The sequence below is a fragment of the Hevea brasiliensis genome, chromosome 11 (genome assembly GCF_030052815.1).
Source record: "Hevea brasiliensis isolate MT/VB/25A 57/8 chromosome 11, ASM3005281v1, whole genome shotgun sequence".
Lineage (NCBI taxonomy): Eukaryota > Viridiplantae > Streptophyta > Magnoliopsida > Malpighiales > Euphorbiaceae > Hevea > Hevea brasiliensis.
In genome coordinates this window covers 12,338,199-12,356,287 of record NC_079503.1, presented here as the reverse complement: position 1 = coordinate 12,356,287, position 18,089 = coordinate 12,338,199, and the positions used below count along the sequence as shown (strand labels likewise).

The 18,089-nt window shown below is 34.9% G+C and overlaps 1 long non-coding RNA gene across 4 annotated transcripts; it reads right to left on the bottom strand.

The window, feature by feature from the left end:
- Nucleotides 1-1,886: 1,886 nt before the first annotated feature.
- Nucleotides 1,887-10,756, bottom strand: LOC110635549 (uncharacterized). 4 transcript variants are annotated; one of them, XR_009141364.1, is made up of 9 exons: nucleotides 10,506-10,756; nucleotides 10,291-10,434; nucleotides 5,268-5,324; nucleotides 5,062-5,149; nucleotides 4,791-4,935; nucleotides 4,079-4,666; nucleotides 3,780-3,843; nucleotides 2,704-3,533; nucleotides 1,887-2,404 (listed from the first exon to the last, which is right to left on the bottom strand). It is a non-coding gene; the product is annotated as an uncharacterized LOC110635549 (long non-coding RNA). The 4 variants fall into 4 exon arrangements; XR_009141363.1 differs by having other exon boundaries at nucleotides 5,272-5,324; nucleotides 10,506-10,755; XR_009141365.1 differs by lacking the exon at nucleotides 5,268-5,324 and having other exon boundaries at nucleotides 2,704-2,767; nucleotides 3,187-3,533; nucleotides 10,506-10,754.
- Between the last annotated feature and the right edge of the window lie 7,333 nt (nucleotides 10,757-18,089).

Below are 18,089 nucleotides of genomic sequence, written 5' to 3'. Positions count from 1 at the left end.
TTTCCGAGGATTTAAGCCAAAATCGTTTAGAATGGAGAAAGAAAATTCATATAACCGACTCCAAATTTTTGGGATAAAGGCTTAGTTAAGTTGAGTTGAATATTCCAAACACAAATTCACAAGTGTAGATCATAGGTAGAATACGGTTTCCCATAGACAGTTGGTTTTTGTATGGTATTTCTCCTCTCAGTTATGTCTACGTTATGATGAGCAATAGAAATATACCCAACAGATGAGATATATATGGGTGTGACAGAAAGTGGCAATCAGCACAAGCTGAAAAGACCATAACCAGTTGAGTCACTGACTGAGAACAAAGCTAACAAGACATTCTACATCAAAACACACTAGGATGAAAAGAGCATCTTCTCTATGGTGCTGATATCAGAACAGATCTTGAAGTTGAAGTTGACGAGATAACGAAACATGGAATAGCAACTCAACTCAACTAAACTAAACCTTTATCCCAAAAATTTAGGGTCGGTTATATGGATTCTCTTTCTCCACTCTAAACGATTTTGGGTTAAATCCTCCAAAATGTGTAATGCTTTTAGGTCATGTTGTACTACTCTCCTCCAAGTCAATTTAGACCTACCCATTCTTTTCTTTCTATCCTCCAACTTAATGTGTTCTACTTGTCTAACTGGAGCCTCCGTATGTTTACACTTCACATTACCAAACCACCTCAATCTCCCTTCTCTCAACTTATCCTCAATTGGTACCACTCCTATATTTTCTCTAATACTCTCATTACAGACTTTATCTAGTTTAGTATGACCACTCATCTACCTTAACATTCTCATCTTCGCAACTCTTAACTTAGAGACACACTACTCCTTCAGTGCCCAACACTCACTACCATATAATATGTCCAGTCGTATGACTATACGATAAAATTTTCGTTTCAACTTATTGGGAATCTTGCGATCACATAAAGTTGGGCAGTAATCAGCAAGAGAGGAAAATCAATAAGTAGGCAGTAATCTTTCCTCTTTGCAATTCTCAAGAAAAATATTAAAGCAAAAGGAGTTTAAGAGACGAGCAAGACATCCTTCCTTTATTCCCTTGCCACCCACTATAGAGAGAAGAAATAAGAGGGTTCTCACTGTCTCCCTCCATAGGTGGTCACATCTCCTCCTTTGCAAAAGGGTTCAGCTTTAAGCGGATGGAATGGGATAAGAATATGGTTGATGTTTTGCCCTTTAATTGGAGGATCAATATTCCCTTTTGTTATCACTCTCCCATGCTGATAAGAATTCCACCAGAAATAGGATAGATGCTGAATGAAATACCAGGTTCAGCTTCTAATAAAGATGAACTTTCACGAAGGATTACTCCAAAATTCAAATTTCTATAGTAGTGACCTGTGAAATGAAAATTTATGTTGTCTAACTAATACACCAAGGGGGAAAAAAAAATCAGGGCCTCGCGATTGGTAATACAAGCAAAGGTTTAATGTCCCAGGCCTAATAACGTCACCTACTTCTCAATTTTTCAATTCTTCACCCCACTATACAACCATATCATTACAAAATCCATGTATAAGGTTAAAAAGTAACATGAGTTGTGTACATGTTCATGCTCAACTAGAATCCCACTTCGTGTCAATCTTATTCACACATCCTCTTAATCAATTTAGTCAAGTTTTCTTTACTTTTTGGTATCCGTTTTTCTTTATAACAATTAAACATATGAATTCCAAAGAAATTGAAGTAGGGTTTCGTCCAAGGTACACATCAGAGTCTGATATCCAAGAACAAAATGCACCCTCGACATGATGGTCAGGGATCTACCAGTACTGTTGACAAAAATATGTCACTCAAGACAATAGCATACTTAATTTGTTTATGTTCTATAAAAGACTGCAAACATATAAACCAAAACAATAAGCAAAATGGTAAAACAAATTTTCATCCAACAATCAATTTAGATCAAATAGCTTAATGTGAAGAAAGAAAATAAAATCAACATAAGATTACCAGTATATTGCACAATAAATAGAGTGGAAAAAACGCGTCACATAAAATTAGCAAGTTCATTAATCAACAGAGAATAAAAGAGGCACCTGTCTTGATGCTATAGGTAGAGGCAGCTGTATCAAGGAAAGAAATTGCTGGGCCTTCCACATACTTATCCCATTCACTTACAAATATATGCTCTTGCGTGCTCCAAATAATTGTGGGCAATGATAGATCCTCCAAAAGCCAACTTTAATGTTGCTGTCTTGTGGAACTTTTCATATAAATTCTTCCTCTAGCATCAATTCTGCTCATCTCTGCAGGAATCCCATTGCCTGGAATACATTATTGAGAGTGGCATCTGCTATCCCTCCAGCTTTAGTGACGCCTTCCTCCAAAACTCTATCCAAATAAGCTGAATCAGATATTATTTCTCTATAATGAACCTGGAAAAATAGAAGATATGATGGGAAACAATTAAAAGTAACTTTTAACAACAACAATGGAATACATATTGGTAATCATTTCAATTGGAAAAATAAGAATCCTCAGGGTTGTCAGCAAAATGGGGTAACCCGTGAAATGATTGGGCATAAAACAATCATATCTTTGGCAGACACTGCCATCACAAGCAAAATGGGGTAACACAGAGAATAATATATATATATATATATATATATATATATATATATATATATATATATATATATAAACACAGGCATAATGCATCTTAGGAGCCACATACCCAGAAGTTGGTTAAAATGGCGTGGTTGCATCATGCCAGCACGTGGACAAACACATATCCTCAACTGATGGAGACAGCAAAAAAAACAAATTGATACACAAATTCAAGGATGGGTAACACTGAAATTCCAAACTAGCAAAGTTACATTTTCTATTAATAACTCAGGAAAAGATAACATATTAACAATGAGAAGATATCCAAACAAGATTAGTAAAATAAATTTTAAAAAAAATAACAAAAGGATAATTTTCCCTAACAATTCTCATTGATTTGACATGAACTTTATCAATGTTATCATAACAGTATAATTATTCAAAACACACTCAATTTTCAAATACCCATGAAAATTAGAATATCATACTCTACCGCTATCAAAAATCATAACCATCAAGTACACAGAACATACTCAATATTAGGAAGAGAAGGCAGTATACTTAGAGATTTGCAGCAATGCACACATGAAAATTACAAATTGTAACTTACAACTTAACCGTTGAGTTCAGGAGGATTGAGATGTAATTTTTACCCACGCAGACAAACCTGCCAGAGTTACTTCAACTCCCCGTGAATAAAGATTTTGCACAGCACGTACCTTTACTAATGTTTTAATTGATGTTCAAAATTTGAAATATATAAAAAGAAAATGGTGCAATGCCACCATTACTTCAACTCTCTGAGAAGAAAAGATTTTGTAACTTTACTAATGTTTAATTACATTTAACAATGCATCATTCAAAATGAAATACATATAAAGGCAAATAGTGACAACTCACAACCTTTGGGTCAAGAAGATTAGTTCTAGATTGATCAGAAGGCACAGACTTGGACATCTATATAAAGATCAAATAACAGGAAAATGTCAGTGCACGTAAGAGTCCCTTCTACAAACATAAATAAAAAGAAAGTAGTAAAGCAAATTATTAAATAGAAAGCAGGGAGATATAATAGATGGAAAATGTAGAAACACTTAGTATTTCCTATTTACATTCATTGCCTTCGTTGATGGTATCATAAATGTGTTAAAGTAAACCAACAACATTGTAAATCAATAAACTTAAAATTATGATGTCAATCACCTTGGCAAGACCATCAGTCAAAGACATAAATCAGGCTTCAGCTGGTGGTATCAGGGTTCAGGACCTATATCACAAAACGCATCAAGGAAAGAATTACTACCATCAATGGTTACTTCATCACACAATCTGAGGATTGTCAGCCAGATATCAAGAAGAAAAATCTAACTTAAACATAGCACCTCCTCGCCTGTGATCAGAACACAAAACCTCAACACAATAGTCACAAGTGCAACAAGATAGTATCATTTAACTTTTTCAAGAGAATATGTAACATGCATAAGAGATATATAAATTCTTACCCTTCTAAATTTTTTTTCCACTTTCTTCCTCCATATAAATAATTAAGGCGCTCAGCTAGCTCACAGGTCAATTCCAGATGCTGCTTTTGATCCTCACCAACTGGGACAAAGTCGGATTGCAAAGGCGTGCTGCAAATTGCAAGGATTGTGCATATTCGATTATCAATTTATCATGATTCATCAAAAAAAAAAAAAAAAGTAAATAAGCACAAAGAAAGTCTTGATGTGATAAATAATTAATCAATACTGCTTTATTAACCACTAACAATCAAATCAATTCAACAACTTAATCCCAATCTAGTTGTTATCAGATTATTAATAACTATCATATAATAAATGAAAATTTAGGAAACCCATTCCCTTGCTCCCAGTGCTACCTTCTATTATTTGTCTGCAGAAACAAATTAATTATTAAAGATCTACATATTTGCATAAAAACGTCGAAGAAACACAAATTCTTCTCATTAGCAAATAGCAATTTAGCATTACAAAAGATCTGCATGTTCTAAAAACCATCTGATACAGAAGAATATCAGATGCCATCAGAACAGGATAAGTCAAAAGAGCAACCCCAACATTTTCATCACCCTGCAAAAGTGAAACCAAGGCATGCAATTACTAGATCCATGAGAAGATACAAATACGTAAAAGTAATGCAAAATATAAATCATTTATAGAAGACGCAATAACTGCAAATTAGAAAGTTACACACAAGTGGCTGGGTATTGAGTTTCATAGTGCTGTAGACCTACCACCTTGCGGGATTTCTCCTTAAACTGAATCATTCTGTTCAGCCAACCAATTGGTGTGGCAGAACTTAGAAGCCACATTAGTTCTACATGAGCACGTACATAAGACTGCACAAATACAGAAGCTTAGATGTACAAATCAGAGTTAGCAGACTATTGGCAGATATTAACACCATATGTCCGTATGATTGCATAATTCTAAGCAGCATTATCAAGCACCAAAAGCTGCATAACCTTGGAAATATCAACACCACATGCCACATAAATTGCTGCTGTATCCCTTGTAGCCCTCCATAATTATTGCGTATATTATGGTATTAATCTGTAAGTTAAAAAGAAAATTTGCAGCAATTAAGATAGACTAAACTTTTGTAACAAAAAGGAATTACACTAAGAAGGTAAGACAGAGTATAAGATCAACAAGAAAATACAGTCTCCACCTACTGTTCTTTCTTTATTCTTTTCTTTTTGTTTCTTTTTCCAAAAAGCATAATTACCTGAAGAAATAAAATGATTTAGAACTCACATCCAGCTTTACACCCTAACCAAAAGATACATGTCATTTTTCAGTCAAAAGCTACACCGCAACACAGTGAAACTCACACTTGTCCCACAGTTGCTTATAAAGTGTGGGTTTTTTCTTTACACTTGGGACTGCTAAGTTGGCACGCCAAAAATTTCCCAGCATTAAATTAGTTAAATTAATAAGGGATGTGGCATGTAGGACAGTTTCATTGCAAGAGTTAAAACATGAAAACGTTTCACAGATAAAGCATATACCAAGGAAATGAATAAGCACTAATGCAGAAATCAGGAAGCAGTAATATTAATAACAACAATAAACCCAAAGTTTGACCTTCTCTCTAAGCTTTTAGGCAGAAAAAATGAAATATTTGTTTTGACACCCACTAAGCATATACCATCCATGGTAAATGTTTAATGAGAATTTTCTGAAGTATATTTTGATTGATATTCATGATAAATTAAATAGATTGCTTCAACTCGCATAAGAAAAAATTACCCAGCAGTCATCTTTGATTTAGGCAACTTTATTCCAGCAACTGTGTAAAAAATATGCAACCTTCACATGACAGGACTCCTTCATAATTCCATCTTCCATTTTTAGTAATTTGTGTTTGACCTCCACATTGCTTGCCTTACTGTTCCCCCACTCTCTAATCGTTTCACTCAAACCATCCCATACCAAGATCAATGACACTACTACCACCAAACATAATGGCATCTACAGCCCATAGTTTATTGTTTAAGACTGATTGGCAAGGACACAAGCATATCATCCAATACTCAACTCAACTCAACTCAACTCAACTAAGCCTTTATCCCAAAAATTTATTGGGGTCGGCTATATGGATTCTCTTTCTCCCCACTAAACGATTTTGGGTTAAATTTTTGGAAATGCGTAATGCTTATAGGTCATGTTATACTACTCTCTTCCAAGTCAATTTCGGTCTATCCCTTCTTTTCTTTATATCTTCTAACCCAATGTACTTTACTTGTCTAACTGGAGCCTCTGTATGTCTACACTTCACATGACCAAACCACCTCAATCTCTCTTCTCTCAACTTATCCTCAATTGGCACTACTCCTACCTTTTCTCTAATATTCTCATTACAAACTTTATCTAGTCTAGTATGGCCACTCATCCACTTTAACATTCTCATCTCTGCAACTCTCATCTTAGACACATACGTCTCCTTCATTGCCCGACACTCACTACCACATAACATGGCCGGTCATATGTCTGTAGGGTAAAATTTTTCTTTCAACTTATTGGGAATCTTACGATCACATAAAACTACCGTAGCACGTCTCCACTTTAACCATCCGATTTTAATCCTATGACTAATATCCTCCTCACATCCTCCATCTACTTGAAGGATTGAGCCAAGATATTTAAAGTGATTACTTTGGGGTAATACCACTCCATCGGTTCATCCAAACTAACTCTTTCCCTATCACTAGTTCGGTCTTCACTGAACTTCCAATGCATGTATTCTGTCTTTGTTCTACTTAACTTAAAGCCCTTTGACTCTAGAGTACTTCTCCAAAACTCTAGCTTTTTATTGACTATTTCTCTCGTCTCATCTATCAGAACTATATCATTAGCAAACATCATGCACCTAGAGATAAAACAAAACATCATTATGACCGCTGCATATACAAATAAATGTAGGTTTGCAAATTATAAACACCACAAGGCTGACCAATGAAATTTGAAATTTTAGAACTATGACATCATGTAATCAAAACAGTGTAAGCTCAAAAAAAGAGAAAACCTAGTACATGAACAACAGAAGAGTCTGCTTACTTTTGGCCCTATAGCACTAAATTTAACTTAAAGAAGCATGACTATCTAAAAAACATACCACGTGGAGGTCCACAATGAAAAAGAGAGTCTCATATGTATTCTGCTAAATTATGAAAGTAGCATAATGTTGACAAATCATCCATAAGAACTGCAATATAAATTTGAATTTTTTTAAAAAAAAAATTGCATTGACCTTGACAATGAAGAAGAAAATGGTCATAGATCTGTTGGGAAAATTTATCAATGGCCCAAAAATAAATACTCTAACAGAAAAATAAAAAAGACACTATTTTTAATGTGGTTCGGCTAAATATCAGCCAACACCATGATAGCAATAAATTATTTTTTCCACCATGTGGGAATCACAATACATACAATGTAATGATCCCTTGAGCAATCCCCACTCAATATATCTCACAATGATTTGTATGCCTCTTGCATAAAATAAAAGCCCCGCTATCTCCACCCATTGTTTAAGTCACCTCAATGAAGCAATGCATCCTCTAATACTTAGAGGGAAACCCGACAGTAAATCCTACTCTCACCTAATGCTTAAGCCACCCCACTAAAGCAATATGTCCTCTAATACCTACAAGGAAACTCGAGAGTAAATCCCACTCTCATCCAGTGTTTAAGCCACCCCGCTAAAGCAATACATCCTCTAAAACCTAGAGGGAAACCTGAAAGTAAATTCCACTCTTACCCAGTGTTTAAACAACCCTACTAAATCAATACATCCTCTGAACCCTAGAGAAAAAATATCCCGAGAGTAAATCCCACTCTCAAACCGAAGCTTTAATATTTCCTTAAGCAAATACTCTTGTTGTCCCTCTCTTGAGCTTTCCCTTGGCTCCTAAGGTTTCTTCACCAAGCTCTATAGCCGTTGAGAGCTAGTCAATCAAATTCTACCCTTAAATTAAAGAATTTCCCCATATTTATGGGCAAAGAAAATTTTGCCAATTCATTTTTGTGTGTGCTACCACCTACCTATGCCCACAATTGTTTACTACAACAAATTTGTTTCTACATGGCAACTTGGCCACTTGCTTAGGTGGTAGCCTCTTTTCTTGACTTTTCCCTTTTTTTTTTAATTCTTTACTCTTAACAATTCTCCACCCAAAAAGAAATAAAAACGCTCGCACACCAAATTGTCTTTTCATTTGCCTCCTCCACAAATGAAACTTTCTTGTGTTAAGTCTTAATGAAATTCATCTTGAGTTGATACATCATAAACACTCCCCACCGTGTTCCTCCACCTCTTGACACTCCTTGCATCTTTCTTAGGAGTATCACCTCGAGCTCTCCCTTATTGTGCTCCAACAGCACCCCGATCGTCCTTGTAGCTGGATGCCCTTGCCTCACCCTTGGCCTTGCATCAATTCTTGTGCCTTTGTGAGCAATATTGCCGTAGCCCTTCTTGCCTTGGCAATGCCACACCCGTTGGACATTTTGTTGCCAATTGTCCCTTTGCACAGTCCACCTTACACCTTGGTGGAAGCCCTTTCAATAACCTTGTTTTGTCCTCCTTTTGAATTTTTTGGTATGCGTCAACAGTAACACCCGTATACAAATGTCGTATATAGTATTGCTACAAACTAGATTCTCAAATCGCCCCTTCTAAACCTTTGGTTCTGAATTCATCCCTCCTAAGCCTTTGACTTTGATTTGGTCCCTCCTAAAACTTTCGCTCTGATACCACTTATTGGAAAAATTTACCAATTGCTCAAAAATAAATAATGTAACAGAAAAAAAAAATAAACATAATTTTAATGTGGTTCGGCCAAATATCAACCTACTTCCACGGGTAGCAATAAATTGTCTTTTCCACTATGTGAGAATAATAATACATACAAATATTGTAAAAATCCCTTAAGTAATCTCCACTCAATATCTCTCACAATAATTTGTATACCCCTCACATAAAATAAAAGCTCCACCATCTCCACCTAGTGCTTAAGCCACCCACTGAAGCAATACATCCTCTAATACCTAGAGAGAAAGCTGAGAGTAAATCCCACTCTCACCCAATGTTTAAGCCACCCATTGAAGCAATACATCTTCTAATACCTAGAGGAAAACTCGAGAGTAAATCCCACTCTTACACATTGTTTAAGCCACCCACTAAAGCAATACATCCTCTAAAACCTAAAGGGAAACCCAAGAGTAAATTCCACTCTCACTATTGTTTAAACTACCCCACTGAAGTAATACATCCTTTAAAACCTAGAGAAAAAAATATCCCAAGACTAAATCCCACTCTCAAACCGAAGCTTAAATATTTCCTGGAGCAAATACCGTTACTATCCCTCTCCTGAGCTCTCCCTTAGCTCCTGAGGTTTCTATCCTTAAATTAAAGAATTTCCTCATATTTATAACCAAGGAAAACTGGTTTAAGCTTTAATATTTCCCTAAGCAAATGCCCTTGTTGTCCCTCTCTTGAGCTCTCCCTTAGAGCCTGAGGTGTCTTCACCAAAGAGCAACTCAACCAAGCTCTATGCTTAAATTAAAGAATTTCCCCATATCTATAGGCAAAGAAAACTTTGCCAACTCATTTTTGTGTGTGCCACCACCTAGCTTTGCCCACAATTTTTTACTGAGACAAATTTGTTTCTACAAGGCAACTTGGCCACTTGCTTAGGCTGTAACCTCTTTTCTTGACTTTTCCTTTTTTCATTTATTTTTACTCTTAACAATATCAACCAAACCTAGCAATGATATTGAAAGAGAACAATTCAATGAAATTTCATTTCAAGCATTTTAAGTAGAAATTACTTCACTATTTAAAGAACCATCATTATTCCAAAAATGTACAAAGTGATTCATCCTAAAATAACACAAGAAAAACTTAAGAGCTATCCAATTTTTTTATAGCATCAAGATAATTCCCGAGGTGAATAGATCCCGTCGGCCGGACTCCAGACACTATCCTCTTCCTGTAAATCAAAACATTCACTGAATCGAAAGTCACATACAATAATGTAGAATTTAAATTTTCACACGATTTTTTCAGGGTACAATTTCAAGCTCATGCTCGTTCATAATTATCTTACACCGTCATAAAACAAATTATTCTTCAGCTACTAAACTAGAGCAGTAATTTAAAATGTATAAAAAAACCAAAGAGAGAGAATTACTTTACAGAGGTCTAAGAACTCTCCGAAGCAGCGGACTCCGAGAGTGAGACACTGGAGTGGCAACGGAAAGAAGTAGAGCATCGCGCATTTTGACGAATTAGCTCCGAGCTTCGCAGATATTCTCGTCGGAATCCATCAAGCGACCTGCTTGAGATTGTATTAGAATGTGAACAGCATTGAGTATTAGAGAGTTGAGATGGAGATAGAGATAGTACGGTAAAGAGGCCAGGCACGGAGGGGAGTTGGAGAGGAGGAGAAAGTGAGAGAGAATTGCATGTCCCATTATCTTCATGTCGTCGTCGAAGATTTGAATTGAGAAGCTTTATCCGATGAGGTGGATGGATGAGGGCTTCGCTTGCCGCCTTGGCTTTGTGGAGTTTCTGCGACTGGAATTCGCAGCCGTTGAAGCTCCAGTTTGGCGTTGCCTTCGAGCTGCCGTTAAAGAAAATAATTTTTTAAATATACTAATCAAGTATATTAAAAATTAATTTAAAATTAAATTTAATAAATTTTAATTATAATAATACTAAATAATAAAAATAAATTATTTATTAATAGTATTTAAAATAATTTCTTTAAAAAAATAAATTTTGACTTTTTTTTAGATATTTTACAATATCTGACCAATGGATCATGATTAATTTGTTTGAGTTAGATCAGCTACTAACAAAGTGTTTGGATGGAGTGAGGAAAAGTTTATAAAGTAAAGTAAGAGAAGGTAATGGAGGTAAAATATCAAAACATCTTTAACCTATCAAATTGGTGAATTGAAAAAGTAAGGGTTTTGAAACCTCCGAAAACTTTACTTTCTTTAAAAAACCTTCCTCTTATACAAATACAGTACTTTAAAAACCTATCTCTTACCTTGAAGAACTTCCTCCCAACCAAGCTATAAGGGTAAAGCGCTCCCAATGACATTTTTTCTATTCACTTGAATGGAATACTTGATCTCACTAAATACCAAACAAAATAATATAACTAATCTATCTCAGGCTAAAAGTCATTTTTAACATTGATATTTTTTTTCCCTTTTAATATCGATAAAATTTAAGATAATTTAGAATTTAGTCCTAAAATATGTGAAAAATCAAGTGCAAATCTTTTATGTTTAATAAAAAAATAAAATAGTTATTGACATGTAATTTTATTTTTCATTAATAATGAAGAAAAATTATAACGATCTAACACATTGATTCAAATACATGAATCCTAACCTCATGTTCATGTATGATACCCTAAGATTTCTACCATATTTATATCACTAGTCTATATATATAATCATATGAATAACATGAACTATATAGATTAGTTCATAGTCTAAATATGTACCTTATTTGCAGAATAATCAATGCTTCACAAATGAATCAAGTGAGAATCTTTTAAGGATGCTAAGAAAAAATCAATGCACACACTCCACACTTCTATATGTGATTTTCTTCTTTTTCTTTTATATCTAATGAAGATAAAATCTTAGCTATTTATAAAATTATGGTGCTTTTTGACCAATAATTACATTACTTTATATAAATAAATAAATAAATGAATATATATATATATATATATATATATATATATATATATATATATATATATAACTATTAAGAAGAGTTGTATCTCTTCATGTAATTACATCTTTTGACCAATGTACATAACTTTTGAATTTTATCACCTTTTTGGCAATGTACATGACATTTTGATTTTAAGTCTAATGGATTAGAGTTAACCCACATGGGTGACCCATCTCAATTACACATAATAAGTCAACTATCATTTCAAATTCTACAAATGTCATACTTTACAAATAGACCGTGTGACCAGTGCATACTTTGAGAGCTAGTTTGCCACATACCTATTAGGATAATATAACATCTCGACTGATGGAGGTTAGAGTAGATGTAGTATGCAGCACCCTAGATCATTTATCACATTCACATCTCTTCTGATCTCATTTACATATCTTGAGTTTATAATTATTTCTTTATGTCAAAGATAAACATAATTGGTGGCCTATGAACACAAATTAATGTGACAATTCTAATGATCTTTCTCTTTTCATGATATTCTCAACTTTAATTTAACTTACTTTTATAGGAATGCCCCCTCTAGATCGAATCTTTCATAGTCCTTTAGCAATACCCTAAGATAGCAAACATTAAACTATGTCTCGATGTCACACCTTACCCCTCTGTAAGGCATAACATGATCTCGTAGAATACCTAATGAACTACCGAACTTCACCTACTGATAACTCATGAAGTACCCTACAAGGGATTTTAAAACAATTTTCTCATTTTTTGGTAAGTGGTGAGCATTTTCTAATAGGTATTTAAAACATTTAATTGAAATTAAAAATTAGTTAAAACTTTTGGCCCATTTTATTTTTCCGCAAATTTTATAAAAATTTTGACAGAGTTCCGTTTATATTTTGAGAAATCAGTTCTTCAAATACCTGTAAAAAAGCACTTCCAAAAATTTTCTCAACCACTACTTCAATTTCACAATCAATCTCAACAATTTCTCAAATCTCAAAATTCAACAGTCAACATTTCTCAATTTCCAAAATTCAATCATCAGTAAAATAATATCTATCAATCTCATTCAAATTAAAATAAAACATTTCCATTCATTAAAGACAACAAACTATATATATATATATACATCATACCAAAATCTACAGTATGAAAATTCAAACTAAATTTTATTACAAATTTATACAAACTTTGTACAAACTGCTCAAGACCGATTTACAAGTCCATACATTTATGTGCAATACATACATCAAAAGAAATATTTACAGTCAAGGTATAAATTATACCCGATAACTTCAAGCTGTTAGATCCTCAATCCTCAAGTGACTCGATCTGCTCCTCTAGTCTCTATATCTGCGACAGCAATAAAAGCTATCGCTGATTACTAGGACTCAGTGGTGCACAATATACTAAAATAATCTTTATGCAAAACTTAAATCACATTTATTCGAAAATTTGACTAAAAATGAGAATTAAATACAAATTATGCATCATGAGATTTTAATCCCAAACAATTTCATTTTAAAGTATCAAATCACATTTCATAAAACCCACAGTTAGATCATGCTATTCGAAACAAATATAATCTCAATAGTCAGAGGCTAAAGAGAAATCACATCACAAGGCTAGCTAGCTCAAATATATGGATATCCATTCACATCCTCTTATACTGGCACACCTCAACACTTCTCCAAAGAAGGAATCAATATTCGAAACTAATTACCCCCACTAGTCGTGCTAGTGAGGTGTTCAAATATTTGGTCATGACACTGTGGTTTCAAAACTTATCTTAACAATTTGCTAAACATTGTCATTTCAAATATACACAATAACTTTCCACAATTTAAATCAAAACATCATAAATAAGGTCACAATAAACTTTCAACAATTCAAAGCAAAAGTAAAATGCATATTTCATTCACTTTATCAATGAATTTTAAAGCATAGTGATGTTGTGCACAAACTTCAAGCGAGTCGCCTCTTGGCCTTGACTCGGTTCCTCGGGTTCTTTTCCGGTATTCTTTTTAACTGAAACACACAATTTTACAGTGTTTCAGTACCATAACTTAGCATAAATCCAAAAATAAATTTAACTTCACTTTTACCTAGCTCTAACGTGCTAAACTCGATGTTCTTGAAATTTTGTGTTTCGGGGTTACTATTCACTACACTATTCAAGTCAAATTGTTGACTTTCTAAGGCTTAATAGGTATGAGAATTCTAACTTCACCCACATACCATATTTTAGTGATTAAATTTGTTGGTTTTGGTTGTTTATTCAAATTCTAAGTCCTTTAGGCAAAATTGCAAATTTTTAGTTTTGGTGCCCTAAGTTGCACTGTTCCATTGGTCATTTTGCTATTGGAATTTGGTAAAATTTTCTTCATAGAAAATGTTCCCTATTGTCTTAAGTTTATTTTTCTTTTTGAATCACTCCAATTGGAGTTTTTTAGCTCAAGTTATGTCCAAAATACGGTTACTGTTCATGCTACAGATTTTAGTTCTAGCAGATTTATTGATCCAATTTCGTTCAGCAATTTGATCAAGTTAAGTCCATAATTTGGTCTAATTTTCTTAGTATGAAATGTTCTACTATGTCTTATGTTTCCATCGGTTCAGGAATCACTTAAATCGGAGTTTTCTAGAGAGAGTTATAGCCATTGAAACTTTACTGTTCATATGGTAAATCTGCAGTCCTGCAGATTCAGTGATTCAATTTTGCTCAGTGATTTGATTAGGTTAATGGCATAATTTGGGTTGGTATTCTTCATGAAAGTTTTAGGTCTATATCCCATCTAACCACTGGTAAAATTTCAGGTCATTTTGACCTCCCTAGCTCAAGTTATGACCAAATGAACAGAACACTGTTCATTTGGTCAGTTTGTACAGGGCAGCCTGCAATTTTCCAACTTTGGTCAATTTGTTCACTAGGTTTTGGTCACTTTTTGGGCATGCTTCCAGAATGAAAATTGTGTCATTTAGTGTCTATTTTCATTCCCAGTTGGTCCCATACCAATTAGACTTGTAAAATTTCATTTTTGGTCCCTCAAAGGAAGTTTGGTCATGCTGCTAGTAGCATGACCATACTCTATCCGAATTTGGTTTTGATTCAAACACTTCTAACACTCTTCATTAGGTCACAAATGAACATTTCTCACTTCACATTAGGTCAAAGATATCATTTACCAATTTCTTAAATTTCCTCCTAAAACCCTAAGGGTCAAGAACCCTAATTCCTCAACTTCCTCAATTCATGAATTCTAAGTGTACAAGTCTCACTTACTTACCCAATCAAGCATGAGTACCTCTTTAATTCCAACAATTTCTATCAAACCCTAATTAATTTCATGCTGGCCAACTTTCATAAAGCTTCATACATGAGTGATTTCTTGAGTTTCTATGTAATTTCCTACTTATTCAAGCTCATTTCTATGCATTTTACTCAAATTAAGTTAGAAAGAGGGACTTACTTGTTGAGCAGAATTTGTAATTCCAAATCTTCACTTCTTTTTGATCCTTCTTATTTCAAATCTCTCTATCAAAGCCAAAGAGCAAGACCTTACTTTGGTGAGTATAAAATTTATGAAGAAATAGTAGGGTTTAAGAAGCTTAAATGACCATTAATGGAGGAAATTGAAAAGAAAAAGAGAGAGAAAAGAATGGGAGCCGGCTGAATTTTTTTAGGGAAGAAGAAATGACTTTTCCTTTTAATGTTTTTAAGTATTTTAAGTGTAATTTTATGTATTTGACTTGGTCAAAAAAGTTGGAAAATTAAAATTGATTTTTGACATCACAATGATGTCATCCACATGAAGCAATAAACCTTTTTCTTTTCTTTTCAATTTTCTTAAATTTTTCATTAGTTCTTTAATCTAATCCTTTATTCAAAAATTTTTATTTCTCCGATTTTATTGGACAGTTAGGTCAAGAGTCAGCTTTCGGGGTCAATTGACCAAATTGCCCATCGCCGGTTTGACCCGGTTTGCAAATAATTCAATATTTCTTCCGGATCCCTGACCTAATTATTTGACTAGCTTAACAATTCTTTTTCGTGATTTTCTCTTTTCCACTGTGTTCTTAATGGTCCTAAGGACCGCAGCGTCACATTTTACGGTTCGAAATTTGAGTTTAAAATGACTTCGTAATCCTTCCCAAGAAGGTCACCTATCGCTGTGATTCTCAGCTCGTTTAACTTCTTATGTTTTGTTTTTCTTATTTATACTTAACTAATTGCACATTACTAATTATTTGTGTTTATGGCTTCTCTAGTTGTCTTAGATGTGGTTCTAATCCCTTAATTGTCCAGACCGACACCAGTCACCGGAACAGTAAAATATACCAGGCTATACAACTAGGAGTGTTACAATTCTTCCCCCCCCCCCTAAATAAATTTCGTCTCGAAATTTTACCTAGTATCAATCTCTGAACAACTGTGGGTGCTGTCTCCTCATGTCCTCCTTTCGTTCCCAAGTAGCCTCCTGGCCCGAATGATGATTCCACAGTATTTTTACCAACGATATCTGCTTGTTTCGTAGCCGCTTTACCTCATGAGAAAGAATCTCTATGGGTTCTTCTTCATATGTGAGGTTTGGATTTACTTCAATTTCCTCTACTGGTAGTACATGAGATGGGTCTGCTCGATACCTCCTCAACATAGACACATGGAAGACATTATGTATCTTCTCTAACTTTGGAGGTAGTGCCAACCGATATGCCAAAGGACCCACTCTTTCCAGAACCTCATATGGCCCAATGAAACGAGGACTCAGTTTCTCCTTTCTGCTGAATCTTATAATTCTCTTCCATGGAGAAACCTTGAGGAAAACTTTCTCACCCACTACATACTCAATATCTCTTCTCTTCAGATCAATGTAGGACTTCTGATGGCCTGATGCAGTCTTAAGTCGATCTCGAATCACCCTGATTTTCTCTTCAATTTGCTAAAAAATTTTGAGTCTAATCATCTTTCTTTCACCCACGTCATCCCAACACAATGGGGTTCTACATTTTCTGCCATACAAAGCTTCATATGGAGGCATCCCAATGCTTGATTGGTAGCTGTTGTTATAAGCAAACTCAATCAAAGGCAAGTGTGTATCCCAACTGCCCTCAAATTCAATCACACAAGCCCGTAGCATGTCCTCCAAGATCTGAATTACCCTCTCAGATTGGCAATCTGTTTGTGGGTAGAATGCAGTACTGAAGTTCAATTTAGTTTATAGGGCTCCCTAAAGACTACCCCAGAATCTAGAAGTGAACTTAGGATCTCTGTCTGATACGATGGATACTAGCACTCTATGTAGTCTCACAATCTCATCAATGTACAACTTGGCCAATCTTTCTAAACTGTAGTCCATTCGGACTGGTAGAAAATGAGCAGACTTGGTCAATCTGTCAACAATGACCCAAACTGCATCATGACTCTTCTATGTCCTCGGAAGTCCCATCACAAAATCCATTGTTATTCTCTCCCATTTCCATTCTGGTACTGGTAGTGGATGTAACAACCCAGCGGGTACTTGATGTTCTGCCTTTACTTGCTGGCAAGTTAGGCATTTGGAAACAAACTCTGTCACATCTCTTTTCATACCCATCCACCAGTAATGCTCCTTTAGCCCTCTATATATTTTTGTGCCACCAGGGTGCATGGCAAAAGGAGACTCATGTGCTTCCTTCAAAATGATCTGCCTCAAATCAACATCATTAGGAACACATATTCTGCCCTGGTGTAGCAGTAGACCATCATCTCTGATTGAGAATTATGGTTTCTTGCCCTGCTGGACTTCTTCCAACAGCTTCTAATATTTCTGATCATTCTGAGCAGCCATTCTGATCTGATTACTCAACACTGGTTGTACATGCCATGCAACTGCTTTCTGCCCCTCATCATTAATCTCTAAGCTGGCATGCAATGATCTCAACTCATGTACCATAGACAAAGGAGTAACCCGTAGACTTGCCATAGTCTTGCGACTTAAGGCATCAGCCACAACATTAGCTTTCCCTGGCTAATAGTTTATCAGACAATTATAGTCTTTTATCAACTCTAACCATCTCCTCTGTCTCAAATCCAACTCTTTCTGAGTACACAAATACTTCAAACTCTTATGATCTGTGTAGATGTAACACTTCTCTCCATACAAATAGTGTCTCCAGATCTTAAGAGCAAACAAAATAGTTGTAAGTTCCAAATCATGTGTTGGATAATTTCTCTCATGCGGTTTCAGCTGGCGTGATGCATAGGCAATGGTATTTCAATCTTGCATCAAT